At 39.9% G+C, this 17,046-nt stretch overlaps 1 protein-coding gene across 40 annotated transcripts in view; it reads left to right on the top strand.

Annotated features, from left to right (window-relative positions):
• Positions 1-3,016: 3,016 nt before the first annotated feature.
• USP54 (ubiquitin specific peptidase 54) overlaps positions 3,017-17,046 on the top strand; it is a 141,139-nt gene continuing 127,109 nt past the window's right edge. For 10 of the 40 annotated variants that reach the window (XR_011649047.1, XR_011649048.1, XM_071215869.1 and 7 more), the window contains exon 1: positions 3,245-3,306. The gene's annotated coding sequence lies outside the window, so the exon portion shown is untranslated. Of the gene's footprint in view, positions 3,307-3,710; positions 3,968-17,046 lie in introns of those variants that run through there. The other 30 variants (XR_011649051.1, XR_011649044.1, XM_058299057.2 and 27 more) reach the window with 9 other exon arrangements.

The raw sequence follows: 17,046 nt of genomic DNA, 5'->3' as shown, positions 1-17,046 counted from the left end.
CCCATGTGGTAGGCGGACACCCTATCCATTGGGCCAAGTCCGTTTCCCACTACGCGCATTTTTTATATGGAAAGTGTTGTTATAGTTTGGGTTTCTCCTCAAAAAGATCCTGAAACAAGGATTTGGATGCAAGTAGTTCACTGGGGGTGGGGTGGAGGTGGGGGGAAGGGTTGATCCCAGAAGGCTAAGCAGGATAAGGGAGTGGGAGGAAAGTCAATAAAGGATGTTTTGGGCAACTGGGGTTTAATCCCACGGGGGACTCTCTGAGAACAATGTTATTCAAAGGAGTGGTCCATGGATGAGAAGCATCAGTATCTCCTGAGAACTTGGTGAAAAATACAAACTTTTGGGCCCAGGAATCTGTGGCTTATTAATCTCTCCAGGTGATTCTTAAATGCTAGTAAATTTTGAGAAACACTACATTAGAACATATTTCAGAATTGCCCACTAAGGTGTGAGGAATTGGAGTATTTATCCACTAAATCCCATCTCTCATTGGTTGTGGATTGTTCCTGAAAATGTTAACTCTGTGGGCACTTCAAGGGAGAACTAGGCATGCTCCTTGGTCAAAGTGCAGGCAGAGAGAAACTTAAGTGTTTGAGGTAGGAAGCTATGGGCATATACAGGATCTGTCTACCAAAGCTCTAGTGAACTCTGGGATGGGCTGAGGGGATATGAGTAGGGCACAGACAGTTGTCTGGATAAGGGTTCATACCTTTCATTGGATTTTCAGGTTTATAAGTCTGTGAGGCCCCAAAATCTTAAGGACTACAAAATTCTTCAACAAATATTTGAGTGCCAACCTTATACCAGGTACTATATTAGACATCTGAGGTACAAAGACGAATAACAACACTCATGTTACAAAGAGCTTTTGTAGTCAACTGTAAAATAATTAACTTGCTAGCCTTAAAACTGGAAGCAGTCAACAGTTCTGAAAACCTAGAAATTTTATTTTTTTAGGCTCAGAATGTCTGAAATTCTAAATATAATGAAAAGCTGTAATGCAAGTTTATTAGTTTACAGGGAGCCCAGGTTGGTTGCAAATGCATCTCCTCAGTAGAAAAGTCTACTTAGGGAAACGGACTTTGGCCCAGTGGTTAGGGCGTCCGTCTACCATATGGGAGGTCCGCGGTTCAAACCCCAGGCCTCCTTGACCCGTGTAGAGCTGGCCATGCGCAGTGCTGATGCGCGCAAGGAGTGCCTTGCTACGCAAGGGTGTCCCCTGCGTGGGGAGCCCCACGCGCAAGGAATGCGCCCGTGAGGAAAGCCGCCCAGCGTGAAAAGAAAGAGCAGCCTGCCCAGGAATGGCGCCGCCCACACTTCCCTGCCGCTGACGACAACAGAAGCCGACAAAGAAACAAGACGCAGCAAATAGACACCAAGAACAGACAACCAGGGGAGGGGGGAAATTAAATAAATAAATAAATCTTTAAAAAAAAAAAAGTCTACTTAGAAGTCAAGCTATTTTGTCAGAAGTTTAATTGGTAAATATGAAATAAAACTATGATGAGTGGAATAACTTTCATGGAAAGCATCATCAAACAAATGGGGGCTTAATGAATTAAAGTGCATTATTTGCACAGTATCCAGCCAGAAATCCAGTCAAATCCTCAATCTTTGGCACCCATTTGCTTGGATACTATTCTTCTGTTAAAATGTCCTTTCTTCAAAAATGTTCCATACATTTGAATCCCTGTTTCACATAAGTGTACATTTCCACCAGAACTAGCTGTCTATAGTGCACATAGACAAAGACATCTGTTTGGTGTTTTTTTGTTTTTTAAGGAGGTACCAGGGATTGAACCAGGTACCACATACATGGTAAGCAGGCGCTTAACCACTGAGCTACAACAGCTTCCCAGTTACTGTGTTTTAACACTCGGAGAAGCCGCCCTTTCAGATGGGGGCTGTACTCTCCAGTAAGTTTCAGTCCCTACTACTACCTGTATTATTTTACACCAGGTCATCTTATTAACGTTACTTGCCTCGCCTCTGCAGTCATTTGAGTTAGCAAATTCAGGGCTTCTTTTACATAAACCCCATGCCCATAATACTGCTCCTGCCCCGCCCCCACTTCCGGTCCCTCCAGTCACCTGCACAGTTCACTCCTGAGTCTAGGGCTTAGAGTTGCATTGTGCAATACAGCAGCCCCTAGCTACATTTTGGCTCTTGGGCTCTTGAAATATGACTAGTCCGAATTGAGGTGATCTGTAAGTATAAGATAAACACCAGATTTTGAAGATTTAGTATGAAAAAAGAAATGTAAAGTATCTTTACTACTTTTTAGTATTGATTACATGTTAAAATATTATTTTGAATATGTTGGGTTAAATAAAATATATTATTAAAATTAACTTCGCCTCTTTAAAAAATACTTTAAAAATATGTGGCTACTGGAAATTTTAAATTGCATAATGTAGCTAGCATTATATGTCTATTGGCCAGCATAGGTCTAAACTAAAGTGCCTTGTGAGAGCTTTTCAAGGGTCCGCAAGAGGTGAAAATGAATCCTCCTTTTATTATTTTTCTATTTGTCCCTTCTGGGTTTTACTCTTCCATGTTCACCAGTGTTATCTAAATCCAAATTCTGTTCAAGATGCTACTCAATCAGTCTGCATTTATAATTGTGTCCCAGAGCAGAGAGAAGAAAGCTCTAGGTTAAGCATGGAGTCATTAAAGCAAGAGAATGTCCACAAGGCGGTAAACAAGTGCAAAGATCAAATCACACTCCAGTGTGTTCCCTTCCTATCTAAAGCCTGTGCTAATGTTCGATTTTTGTTTTTAACTTTTATTTCCTATTTTGTTCTGGAGAACTGTTGGGGGCGGGCAACCCTGGATAAACATTTCTGTAACTCCAAACATCATTTACAAACGGGGGTAAAGGGACGGGCGCACACTTCTTGAAGGAAAGGAGTAAGGAGACAGGAAAGCCACTTTCTGGCTAGCCTTCTCTGTCTACTTCGTATGCAAAAGGAAAATGCCAGGAAAACTTAAAACTTGAGTTAAAAGCGACACACAACTCTATGAGACAGTTGGGAAAGAAGTCACATGTATCAAGTTATCCAGTATCGGGTCTGCCCCAAGCTTCATCCTGCCCCTCACGCCACTTTCCAGGCCGGCCCAGAAAGCCTTGCGGTCGCCATTTTGCACAGTACTATCGCGAGATAAACTTACCCATCTCTTTCAGGCGAGGCTTTTCTCGGCAGTTCTCGCCGTCGCAGGGGAAAGTGTCGCGAGAACTGGTTGCCTTGGCTCCCTGTAGCTATAGCAGCCGCGGCGGTTAAGGATGCGGCGGCGGGAGCGGTGAGTGAGACACTCTCAGGGGGGCGGGGCCGGGGGTAAAGGGGTACAGGGGGTAGCTAGCGCCTGGGAATGGGGGGCAGAAGGTTGGGTGGCGGGAGAAATGGGCCCAAGTGTGACGTGCGAAGGACCCGGGTCGGGTAGGTACAGGGACAGTGCGCCGGTCCGCTCTGGGGCGCGCGCGGAAGGCTGGAGCTGCGGGGTCCAGGGGGAGGGACCGGGGTGTAGCGGGGTATAAGGAGCAGGGGCCGGAGCGTGCAAGTGTGTGCGTGCTGGGAACTGGGCTCTTGTGGGGATTTGGAACAGGATAAACGAACCGGACTATATTGAGGAAAAAGTGGGAAGACATGGGGTACAGCGAGGAGGAGGGTACGTCGAATGGGGGCAGTAGAGGTTGGGCCCGGTTTGCTTTGCGCTGTCCGGTGGGAGTGGATGGGAAAGGGAATCAGACCCTCGCTGTATCCCAGTCTTCTCCTGAGGCTCGTTGGGGAGAGCGCGCCAGGACCTGGGTCCTAAATGGCGTGGCGGGAATGGTGGCGTTCCAACGGACCTTCACTGTCCCCAGCCCTCTTTTCCAGAAAATAACCCACTGACGCCCCGTGATGCGAAAGGAGGATCCTAGTGAACTAGTTTTAGTTGGAAAGGTTCTTTCGGCGGAGAGTCTGTGAGTTAATGAATGATTGCTTCTCTGAAATAAAACGTGGGGTGGGGGCGGAAGAGAAATTCTTGAGGAAAAAAAAAGTAAGGTGTGTTTCCTTTGGAGCGTATTGAGTAGGAAGAAGGGTGTGTGCGCCAAGATCGCTTTTCTTTCCAGATTCATTCAAGTGTAGAATTGCTTTACCGCGTTCTTATGAAATTATAAATGCAGTGTAAAGTCAGTTTAGATGAGCTAGTGAAAGAATGTTCAGTACGACACTTTTTAAACCTTCTACAAATGTAACTTAAAAACCAAGAAACGTGTTTCTGTTGCCGCAGCAGGCTTAATGCTAGGGATTGTTTCAGTTACTTGAGTATAAATCCTAATGTTCCTGAAGTGTGCCGATTCAGGTTATCTGCCTTTCAGGAAATGGATGACATTTTATTTTAGGAGGCGTAAGTTTTGAGTATCTGTCGATGCAGAAATCAAAGGAGTCTCTAGGGGTTAAAAATTAACTGAGAGGATAAAACATTTAGCCTCCGAGTTCCAAGGACTGTTTTCTAGAAACAGGTTGTGGTTGGATCACATTGTTCACTGACTCTTATTTCCAGAGAAAACAATGGCTTCATTCAGGCATAACAATAATTTATCATTTCAATCTACAGATACAAGCTTTCTGATAATTTTTCTCACTATCTTCTGTAGGTAATTGCAAGGGATAACCTCTCGTTTGATTATGTAACTGGATTATTCCATGATGAGAGCCACAAATTCATTAATTAAAATAATGGCTTCTACATCCTTCTTGAGCTAGCCTTGGTTTAGTTACTCATTGAACCCATTTATTTGGTATGTGTTAAATTAAATTTTTAATCTATCAGTCAGTAGCTAAACTTTAAAGTAGAAGTGCTTTCCGGAGGCAATATAAAGCTTTGTGTGGTGGTTGGGTCCAAAAGATTTCTGCATGAATTCATCAACAATCTTCACTGAGTTCTTCTTTTGTGTATTGTATAAGTCACTGCAGGAAAAACAAAAAAGAATTAATTCACTCATTTGTCCATTCAAATAACATTTATTGAGACCTATTTTGTACCTGACCACTAAGCTTTCTAATACAAATACAAGTCAGACTTCACCTCTGTTTTGGTATTGCTGAGAGGGTAGGAGAGGAGATTGATGGAGAAACAAATAATTACAACGTAATAAGTACAGTTTATGAACACAGTGGAGTTTGAAACAAAGTTCTGGTCCTGAGAAGTTTACATAGTAGGTGACATATCTAAAAGACAAGAAAGAATAAAAAAAAAAAATCACAAAATATATGCAAATTCTAAGCTGTACGTTGTATTATATAGACCATATGGAAATTTGAGGAGAAAATTCGCTGGTCAGTTCGTAATTTGTAATCTTTTTTTCTCCAGTATATATTTTTTAGAAAATTGTAGCCACGGATATATACAACAAAACTCTGTTTTAGCCATTTTAAAGTATGTAATTCAATGGCATTAATTACTTTTACAATGTTGTACTGCCATTAACATTGTCCATTAACAAAACTTTTTCATCATCCCAAATTGGAAATCTGTACCCATTAAGCAATAACTCCCCATTCTCCCTCCCACAGCCCTTAGTAACCTCTAATCTATTTTGTCTCTATGACTTTGTTGATTCTAAATATACAAGTGGGGGAAGCGGACTTGGCCCAATGGATAGGGCGTCAGCCTACCACATGGGGAGGTCCGTGGTTCAAATCCTGGGCCTCCTTGACCCGTGTGGAGCTGGCCCATGTGCAGTGCTCATGCGTGCAAGGAGTGCCATGCCACACAGGGGTGTCCCCTGCGTAGGGGAGCCCCATGCGCAAAGAATGTGCCCTGTAAGGAGAGTCGCCCAGTGCGAAAGGAAGTGCAGCCTGACCAGGAATGGCGCCACATACACGGAGAGCTGACACAAAAAGATGATGCAACAAAAAGAAACATTTCTGGTGCCGCTGATAAGGATAGAAGTGGTCACAGAAGAACACAGCGAATGGACACAGAGAGCAGACAACTGTGGGGGGGCAGGGAAGGGGAGAGAAATAAATAAATCTTAAAAAAAAATATATATATAAGTGGAATTATACAATAATGTCCTTTTGTGTCTGGTTTATTTCACTTAGAATATTGTTCTGAAAGTTCATCAATGTTTGTAGCATGTATCAACTTGTTAAAGTCTTCTTTAGTACTCTTAAAATAAATGTCACTGAGCATTAAGTTGGTAACAATAATAAAAATAATAAAATAGCTAACATTCATTGAGTGTGTCTGGCACGATATCTCAACAGTCTTCAGCTAGTACTAATACTTCAGTTTTTAAGACTATAAAACACAGGTTTAAAAAGTTAAGGAAGTTGACAAAGGTCACAGAGCCAGGAAATGGCAGATTAGGGATTGGAATTGGAAATATATGTGACTCCAAATTTCAAGCTCTTAAACACTTGGGATGAGGGTAGGGGGAAGAGGTTGAAGATGGGGTTAGCCTGGAGACCAGAAATGGAGGTGAGGCTGGGAAGGTAAAATTATGCATAGGGGTATCTCTGTTTTTTTACTCATAGATATTTCTCTCTCAAATATTTATACTTCATATGGGGGACTAATTTGAATATTAGCACGATGCTAATTATGAAGTTTGTATTGTTTAGACAGAGAATTGTATAAACAATTACCATATTCACTGTGCAATTGTATGGGGAGCTATGCTTGGGAAAATAAATTGTATCAAACAATTGTTATAATTTGTAAGCTTCTGAAGAGTGATTATTTTAGTAGTGAAAATGGTTATCTATGTTTATGTATAGGGGAAATATTCTAGCAGACTTTAAGAGATTTAGACAAACATCTTTTATACTGCAGGTTTTTTAATTTAGAAAAATTTGTATATATTATGTATTTATATATTTGCTTTCAGATTTTTTTTCTTTTATGCCACATTCCAAAATCCAAAATCTGATTTTCTGGATGAAATTCAAATTTTACATCTTATAATATCTTAGTGTATTTCTTTAAAAATCTAAGTGAAAATGATAAATACCATCAGTGAAGTGTCCTTTTAGATGTAATTGGATTCTTAGAGATCAATAAATCCAATCCATTTTATATTGAGGAAAGTAAAACCTATAGAAGTTTAATGATGTGCCCAAAATCACACAGCTGTATAGTATCCCAGGTATCTTTATTTCTAATTAAGTGTTCTATACTACATTGCCTAATTGAGGGTTAAGAATTAAACAATTATGATTATTAAATCATTTTATTGATACCTTTATATTATAAAATAGCAAAAGGTTAATACCTGAAATTACTGAAGCTGGCTAGAGTGGTCCTACCCCCAGTTTGGTTATTCTAGACCAAGGGTTCTTAACCAGGGGTTCATAGATTTCAGGGGGTCTGTGATCTTGAATTGAAAATTTAAAAAAAAAGCATTATTCTTGTGGAGATGTGTTGGTGTGGGTGTGGATAACTGCCTGCAAAAAGGTTGGTAAAGGATGATAGATGGTTTTGTGATGCCATGGGAGAACTCGAATTTCTAAATGTTTGCCCAAAATGATCATTTGAACAGATGTTGAACCTTGTTATCAGATATTGAAATTATGGGAAAGTTGTAAAACGTAATTTTGAATAATCCTAAAATGTAATTTAAAGACATGCCTATATCGAGTGTCATGAAACTATCTGCTGCTGCATTCTGAGATGGGGTCTCTGGTTTTCACTTGACTGGCAAAGGGGTCCGTGGAACAAAAAAGGTTAAGAACTGGTGTTCTAGATTTAACCCTCACCCTGCCTGAGCTTACTGTTGTGATGGTGGTTCTATTAAACTCCCTCTTGAGTATATTTACTGTTGGGAGGGTAACTTTTCCACCTACCTCTGTTAAGTCGATTTGAAAGACTTGTACCTGACCTTTGTTCTGTATACCTCTATCCCAAATCCTTGTGACTGACTCATCTGTCTGGTTCAGCCCCTTAATGTTTATTAATGAAGGAAGCTGTGTAAACTTGTTGTATGAAATACTAGGATTTCTGCAGATCCAGGAGGCAGTTGTGAGCCTCAAGGCCTACTGTGCTCCTTTGTTTGCACAGCCAAATAAAACACTCTCTTTGAAACCCCAGTGTCTCAGGAATTGGCTTTAAAGATGCATTGGGAGAAAAGAACCTGTTTTTGCTTGGTATCAGTAATACTTTATAATTGCTATAAAGAGAGTTGTAGATGCTCTCAACTATTTTTGGGAAACCAGTGTTTTTAGGAAGTCATTGCTAAGTGATTGCGTACAAACTGATTACTTGTTTTCCTTATTAATTATACTTACTACTTGTTAATTCAAGTGCTTCCTGCATTTGGTTTGTTATATTGCTGTTTCATTTTTTTGGTGTCCCAACTGCATTGCTGAGCTATTTTAATAAATATTTATCTATCTTAAGAAATGTGGAGGAGGCATACAGCTGTGTTCCAATATATAATATTCTTTAGAAATACAAGCATATTTGAAGGTGAGTCAGTAATGTAGCTTTTTCATCTAGTTGGCTTTCTGCAGTAGTCTTATCATCTGTGTAGATTTTAGCTGGAATAGCATATGGGTGTGAATGAGATTTTTGTGTTTTCTCACACCTTTTAACTAAGTGGGCTGGATACCCTTTTTTTTTTTTCATGTTTTTTATATGAATCATTTTTGAGGCATTGAGACTTTTTTTTCCCAAGAAAGGTTTAGAGCAAGAAAATGAAAGAGAAGAACCTTGAAGACTGAGATTGGGACATCTGAGAATGGGATGAAAATAGAAAGAGTAGTTGATATGTAAAGAGAATAATGGTCTAAAAAAAGTATTTTTTTTAAAAAACCTATCCTCCATAGGAGGTGAAAAATATCTCATTTTAAATTTCTATTTCTTTGATTGTGTGATTGAACATTTTCCTGTATTTTTTTTTTTTACTTCCCTGCTTGTCTTTTAAAACACTTAAAATTTTTTTGCATATTTAAGTTATGTGACTAAGTTTTTAAAAATAAAAAAAAGAGTACATAGAATATATTCTTTAAAGTAAAAAAGGAAAATTGTTATTTTATAAATAAAATACTTTAATGTAGAAAAGTTAAGGCTCAAAAGACTCCCCTCCCATAGATATCCTGAGTATGCTGGGTTGTCTTCCAGTCCTTTTGCTATGTGTTTATAACTTATATACCTAATTATAGCCTTTGAAATGAAAAAAAAAAACAACTTTTTTTTTACATCAATGAAACAATCCTGTATTTTTTTCTGCAGGTTTTTTTTGTTTTTGTTTTTTAGCAGTATACCTGTGAGATCTCTTCATGTCAGTACACTTTTTTTTTTAAAAGCAGAAAAACAAGACTTTTGATTTTTATTATTAAAAAAAAATCTTTTAAAAAATTTAACGTTCTCGGGAGTGGATGTGGCATAAACCACTGAGTGCCTGCTTCCCACATGGGAAGTCCTGGGTTCGATCCCCGGTGCCTCATAAAAAACCAAAAAACCACAAACAAACAATAAGCAAACAAACGAAAAGGCCAACTCAGGGGAGCTGATGTGGCTGTGATTGAGTGTTGGCTTCCCACATAGGCAGTCTCAGGGCTCAATTCCTGTCCCTGGTAACCAAAAAAAAATTAGCTTTCTGACTTTGTGCTTGGGCTCTCAACAATTTCACAATGATACCACATATCTCTGCTGGTGGGCTTTTTTTTTTTTTTTTTTTTTAAGATAACTTCATAAGAACTTTAGGTCTCACAGCACAAATCCCTCTGTCAGCCTGGGCACAGGCCACACCACATGTAGATTTTGGTTCTTTCCAAACCTTCTTGGTATAAAGGTAAACAATTCTATTATCAGGGGTCTGGGAAACCTAGTTTTCATAAGTCAAATGCTGGACCATTTTGAATGCATCTAGGCAACATCCTCAGAAAAGAGTAAACACTTTTTGATAGCCTGTATTCGTTTAAACTACTGTAAATTATTTAATTGTTCCTTTATGGATGGGCATTTAAGTTGTCCTTGGATTTTTGCATTTACCAACAATGCTATAAAGTTCCTTGCCTTTTTGGCATATATTCTACTTCCAGAGTAGATACCTAGAATGTAGAATTTTTCATTAAAAGCTATACATGTTTTGGTAGGTACTGTCAAGTTGACCTTCAGATAGATTGTGTTCCACTCCATATTCCCACCAATTGGTTATGAAAGTACTTATAACCTTACATACTTGACAACACTTGATATTATTAATCCTGTACATTTTTGCCAAAATGATGGACAAAAAAAAATCATGTTCTTTTAATTTGCATTTTCCAGGTTACTTGTGAGTTTGGGTACTTTTCTATTTCTTTATTAGTTGTTTCTCCTACATTGCTTGTTCTATTTGCTTATTTTTTGTTTGTTTGTTTTTTAAGATTTATTTACTTATTTGTTTCTCCCCCCTCCCTCCATTGTCTGCTTTCTGTGTCCATTAGCTGTGTGTTCTTCTGTGTCTGCTTGTATTCTTATTAGGTGGTTCTGGGAACCGATCCTGGGACCTTCCAGAGTGGGAGAAAGGTGATCGTTCTCTTGCTCTTTAATCCATCTGGAATTTATTTTTGTGTGTTTGTGAGGTGTTCCTTTTCTCCGATAATATACAACCCTATTTTGTTGAATATCCTATCCTTTCCACACTGATGTGAAGTCTTTTCCTCTTTATGCTATATAAATTTGCATATATCCTTGAGTTGTTAAATGAAAACCAAAGATTGTATTGCACTCTTGCAAAATATATTTTTGTCAGTTTAATGTGACCTGTGTGTAGGTTTGTTTTTTTCCTAAGACATCAAAGGTATGTTTCTAATATAAAGCAGACAGTTAAGTTGATGAGTTATTTGTAATTCTTGGAAGAAAAAAAATTTTCTTTTGAGAAGAAATTTTGGAAAAAACATCTTTTAGATAATGTGGTTATATATGTGTCTTTGTCTCACGAAAAGGGCTGAGCACTTTTTTCTGTGTGAAGTGCAGGTCCATTTCCTTTAATGGTACATCCTGTCCTGGCTGTTGACCCCAGTCAGAGCTTAGAGTACCAAAAGAAAATAAGTACCTGATTCTCTTTTTACCATTTGTTCAATCTTTATCTTTATTTGTGGTAATTGAAGATCAGAAGGTTGTTTGTAAACAGCTGAGAATTTCATCATGTGTTCTTTCAGTATTGGGGAACCCCAGGGAGTGACAATATGTTTTAGTCTTGGAGTCTCACCCTTTAAAGTCCACCAGGTCTAAGGAAACATCTAGCTTATTTCACAGACTTGAATTAAGAAACTTTGTACTTACAAAGTTAAGTTTTAGACAACCAGTGTTTTAGTGTATTTATTAATATCAAGAATACGTTTATGTTATTATGTTATATCAGTCAAGGCCAGTGTTTACACCAGAAATTGCTGCATAGCAAGTTATTTTGAGAAAAATCTGCATTAGCCAAATGCATATTTTAATTGACCAAAGAATAGAGGTCTGATTTAGAGTTGTCTCTTCCTATGCCTCCTCATGAAAACGATCCATTAAAAGGAGTAATAAATGTAGACCCCTAACTCACACTATATACAAAAATTAACTCAAAGTGGCTCAAAGATCTAAATATAAGAACAAAATTTATAAAACTCCTAGAAGACATAGGGAAGTATCTCAATATCTTGTGTAAGGCAGTGATTTCTCAGACTTTACACACAAAAGCACAAGAAAAAAATAGATGAGGTATTATCAAAATTAAAAAAATTTTGTGCATCAAAGGACTTTGAGAAAGTAAAAAGACAACCAACAGGGAAAGCGGCTCCTTACGGGGCACACTCCTTGCGCGTGGGGCTCCAGTATGCGGGGGACACCCCTGCGTGGCACAGCACTCTTTGCATGTGCGTGCATCAGTATGATGCATGGGCCAGCTCCACATTGGGTCAAGGAGGCCTCGGGGTTTGAACCGCGGACCTCCCATGTGGTAGGCAGACGCCCTATCCATTGGGCCAAGTCCGCTTCCCATTCCTTTTTATTACTGAATAATATCCTAGTATATGGATTGTCCACATTTTATTTATCCATTTATCAGTTGATAGACATTTGGATTGTTTCTTCTTCTTGATTACTATAGTTAAGGCCACTGAGGTGCCTAGGCACAAAATATAAGGAAATACTAAGTATTATGAAAGTGCAAAATTTAAGGAGGCACTCCCTCTCATGGTTGTGTAAGTGCAGGGTTGGCCAGCACTTGATCAACTCTGAGAGTGAGTGCCTCCTTAAATTTTGTTCCCTGGGAGCCTCCCTTGCCCCACCAAGTCCTGGTTGTGGTCTGGTCTGATGATACTCCTTGAGCTTCTTTCAGTCAATACCAGGGACTTTTGAAAACAGGGAAAAAGTTCACTTTGCTTTTTGTTACTTAATTCTTCAACGACTTTCAGTGGTTTTTAGTGCCAATCAAAGAAAGACAATACTGTAATACTAGCTTTAATTCTAGATAGACCCCCAATATCTTATACTTAAGCCAATTTAAACTACTTTTCTATTACCTTCCTTTAACCATGGCATTTTTCATTGGGGATTGATCTGTAAACTATCTTCTATACCCCTCCATTCCCCCGCCTTTATGTAGTTATTGTCAGAAGTTACATGCTTGTACATTATGAGTCCCAAACCACTGATTTCTCATCACATTTTATGCATTGAGAATTTCTTGTATGTGACATGCTGCTTCTCTGTTGTGGCTTTCCGAATTCTCTTTATGGTTTGCATTTGACAGTTTCATTATAATAAGCTATGGTGTGGGATTATTTGGGTTTATCCTGGTTTTGAGTTCATTGAGCATCTTGGATGTGTATATTCATGTCTTTTGTTAAAGTCGGAAAGTTTTCATCCATTTTTTTTCTTTATTTACTTTTATTTTTTTATTTTAGTAACTTTATTTCAAATTCAAAAAAATAAAATAATAGGAAAAGGCAGCTCAAAAAGTTATAGAAGCATTACTCTTAAAAGTTCTGTCGACGGAGGAGGTTGATATTATGGGTGGAGGGGGATGGGGGGATGGGGTGGTATATGGGGACCTCATATTTTTGGAATGTAGCATTAAATGAAAATAAAGACAAATAAAAAAATAAAATAAAATCGCATTTCCAAAAAAAAAAAAGTTCTATCCAGGTGCTTTTATCATATCTAATTCCAATTACTAACTCAATTGTTACTCTACTGTTCAGAAAGATACACAGATGACCAGAGATTAGTTAAATGACATAGTAAAGGTCTTGAGTAAGAAATTGAAATGAAAAAAATGAAGAAGTGCTTAATCATTTTCATATCTCACAAAACCAAACCCCATATTCTTTTTTTGACCTTTAGCATTTAGTACCAACTTTGCTTTTGCTATAGAAACCATTACAATATTAAATATAATCTATAAATTACATTAGTTATATCTTTCCATGTGTCACTGCATTCTTAACACTTTGTAGTAGAAGAACTTTCCTATATGTATATTAACTATGATGTATTAGTTATTTCTTTAAATATTCTCCCTGCCTCTTTTTCTCTTTCTTCTTTTTCTGGGATTCTCACAATGTGTACACTTGATGGTGTTCCATAGGTTCCTCACTATCTATATACTTTTCTTCATTCTTTCATCAGACTGGATGATTTCAATGAATGGTCTTGTCTTTATGTTCACTGATTCTTTTCATTATTTTTTCAGGAGGAACCGGGAATTGAACCTGGGACCTTGAACATGGGAAGCAGGCAGTCAACCACTTGAGTTATACCTGCTTCCCTTATTGAGTCTTTCTTCTGCCAGCTCCTATCTGCATTTCCTTTTTTTTTTTCCTTCTTTTTTTGAGGTACCAGGGTTGGGATTGAACCCAGGACCTTGTATGTAGGAAGCCAGCACTCAACCACTGAGCCACATTGGCTTCCCTCTTATCTGCATTTGAACCCCTCTAGGGAGTTTTAAAAAATATCTGTTATGTGGTCTACAGCTTTGTTTGGTTCCTTTTCATAATTTCCATCTCTCTATGGATAGTCTCTTTGTGTGATCTATCATTTTCCTTATTTCCTTTTCCATGTTTTCTTTTAGCTCTTAAAACATATTTAGGACCATTTTTGAAAAGTCTTAGTTTTCTTTGTCCCTGGTCTCGTCCACCTCATTGGTGGTTTCTAATGCTTTAATCTTCTTCTATGCCTAAGCTATCATTTTTTGTTTCTTTGTATGTTTTGTAATCTTTTATTGAAACCTAGATTTTTTTTTTTAGGTACTGGGGGCCTGGGATTGAACATAGGACCTTGTATGTGGGAAGCTGGTGCTCAACCGCCAAGCCACATTGAATTCCCTGATTTGCTTTTCTCGTTTGTTTTGCATGTTGTTGTTTATTTTGTTTGTTTGCTTGTTTCTTTTTTCAGGAGGCACAGGGATCCAAACCTGGGACCTCCCATGTGGGAGGTGGGCACTCAACTCCTCGAGCCACATCTGCTCCCAAAACTTAGAATTTTGATATTTTAACGTATCACTGGAACTTAGTTTCTGAGGCATCTGTTCTTTAAGTTTGTATCCAGCAGGTGTTAGGACAGAGCTTTCCCTGAATACCAGGAGTTAACAAGAAAAAAAAAAAAAAGAAAGAAATAAGGAAAAAAATAAAATACCTTTCCTATCCTTTGCAGATTGACTTGTGTGAATGCTCTCCTTCAGAGTTTATCCATAGTGAGTTTAGAGAATAGCTCCAGGCCAAAGTGTGGGGCCTTCTTGATCCATTCTGCCTATGTATCTTTGCATGTTGCCTTGGGAATTCTCCCATTTACACAGATAAAAATATCCCTTCTTCCCTAGGAAACAGCTTCCTCAAGGTCCTGGGTACTATGCTATATGTCTTTTAAAAGAAGATTTAATTTACTTGTTTTTCTTCATGCCCTTATTCTTTTTCACTTGCTGTGTCTGTTTGTCTTTCTTGTTTCTTTAGGAGGCATGGATAGTTGAACCTAGACCTCTGATGTGGGAGGGAGGTGCCTAATCACTTGAGTCAACTCTGCTCCCTGCCTTGCTGTCTCTCATTATGCTGCTGGTTTTTCTAAAGATTTATTTATTTATTCCCCCTACCCCACCCCCAGTTCGCTGTGCATGTTTGTGTTCTCTTTAGATGGCACTGGGAACTGATCTTGGGACCTTTGGAATGGGAGAGAGGTGCTCAATCTCTTGTGCCACCCTGGTCTGCTGCATGTCTTGTTATCTCTCTCTGTGTCTTTGTTTGTTGTGTCATCTTGCTCCATCAACTCTCTACTCAGGCCAGCTTGCCACCCGGGTCAGTACTCCTTCGTGGGCCAGCTCTCCTGTGCGGCCAGCATTCCTGCATGGGCCAGTACTCCTGTGCAGGCCCATTTGTTGTGCGGGCCAGCTTGCCATGCAGGCTAGCACTCTGCTTGGGACAGCATTCCACTTGGGCCAGCTCGCCATGTGAGCCAGCTTGCCTTCCCCAGGAGGCCCCAGGAATTGAACCCTGGACCTCCCATGTGGTCGATGGGAGACCAATCACTTGAGCCACATCTGCTTCCCTGTTCTTCTTCCTGTGTCTCTTCTTGTGCCAGCTTGCTGCATCTGCTTGTCATGCCAGCTTGCTGTCTTCAGCCCAGTCACCTGAGCCACATCTCCTTCCCTGTACTGTATGTCTTGCAGCAAGTAATCCCTGCCCCCAGGCAGCCACTTGATTGCTGTCTCTTAATGTTCTGTGGGAGATCTTGATGAGCTGAGCTGCCTTCTATATGTAAGGCAAGTTTTGGGATGGCAAGTCCCACAGGTCACCACCAGACAGATTGGGCCAGATATTCACGTATGTGTATGAGGGTTACTCTGCCTCTTCCAAACTGGGACCAGGGACCCACACTGGGCATGTGGACTGCCTGCTAGCTGAGCTGGTAAGAGGATGGGGAAGGGGCCAGCTAGATGCTAAATGACCCTACTGTTTTTTTTGTTTTTTTGTTTGTTTTTAATCCTCTCCCCTCCTTGTGGCTTTTTGCGTGCTGTATGCTCTCTGTGTCCATTTGCTGCGTTCTCTTCTGTGTTTTTGCTTGTCTCCCTTTTTTTTTTTTTGCGTTACCTTGCTGAGTCGGCTTTCCATGGTGCTTGCAGGCTGGCCGGCGCTCCATGGCACTTGTGGGCCGGGCGGCTCTCCGTAGTGTGTGGGTGAGTCTGCCTTCGCAAGGAGGCCCTGGGACGTGAATCTAGGGCCTCCCATATCATAGACGGGAGCCCAACTCATTGAGTCACAGCCACTTCCTGATCCTACTGTTTTTTTTTTTGAAGATTTATTATTTATTTATTTATTTCTCTCCCCTTCCCTGCCCCTCCCCCAGTTGTTGCTCTCTGTGTCCATTTGCTGTGTGTTCTTCTGTGTCCACTTGTATACTTGTCAGCGGCACCCGGAATCTGTGTCTCGTTTTGTTGGGTCATCTTGCTGCGTTAGCTCTCCATTCCAGGACAGCTGCACTCTTTTTGCGTTGGGCAGCTCTCCTTATGGTGCGCACTCCTTGCACATGAGGCTCACCTACGTGGGGGATACCCCTGCATGGCACGGCACTCCTTGCACATGTCAGCACTGTGTGTGGGCCAGCTCACCACATGGGTCAGGAGGCTCTGGGTTTGAACACTGGACCTCCCATGTGGTTGGCGGACACCCTATCTCTTGGGCCAAATCGTTCCCCCTACTGTTTTTAGTAGCCTTTTTCTTGATTTAGTGCCTGCCCTTTTACTGCAGTTTTTTAACTGTTTTCTGGGGTGTCGAGAAAGATGTTTCTGCCAGTTCTTTTTGGTTTTTCAAAGCTTCTCTGTGGTGTATGGGGATAGAACTCTGAAGTCTGAAGTGCCTCACTCCTCCATCTTGATCAGGGAGGAACTCTGTGGATCTGTTTTGGGGTTTATTGATGCACATATCTGTCCCTCTTCTAAGATTATGTTGTCTTTGTTTTTTAAAAAAAGATTTATTTATCCTCTCCCCCCCCCCCCATTGTCTGGTCTCTCTGTCCATTCACTGGGTTTTCTTCTGTGTCTGCTTGTATTCTCATTAGGCAGCTCTGGAAACTGATTCTGGGACCTTCTGG

This window comes from Dasypus novemcinctus, chromosome 6 (genome assembly GCF_030445035.2).
Source record: "Dasypus novemcinctus isolate mDasNov1 chromosome 6, mDasNov1.1.hap2, whole genome shotgun sequence".
NCBI lineage: Eukaryota > Metazoa > Chordata > Mammalia > Cingulata > Dasypodidae > Dasypus > Dasypus novemcinctus.
This window is presented reverse-complemented; position numbering and strand designations above follow the sequence as displayed.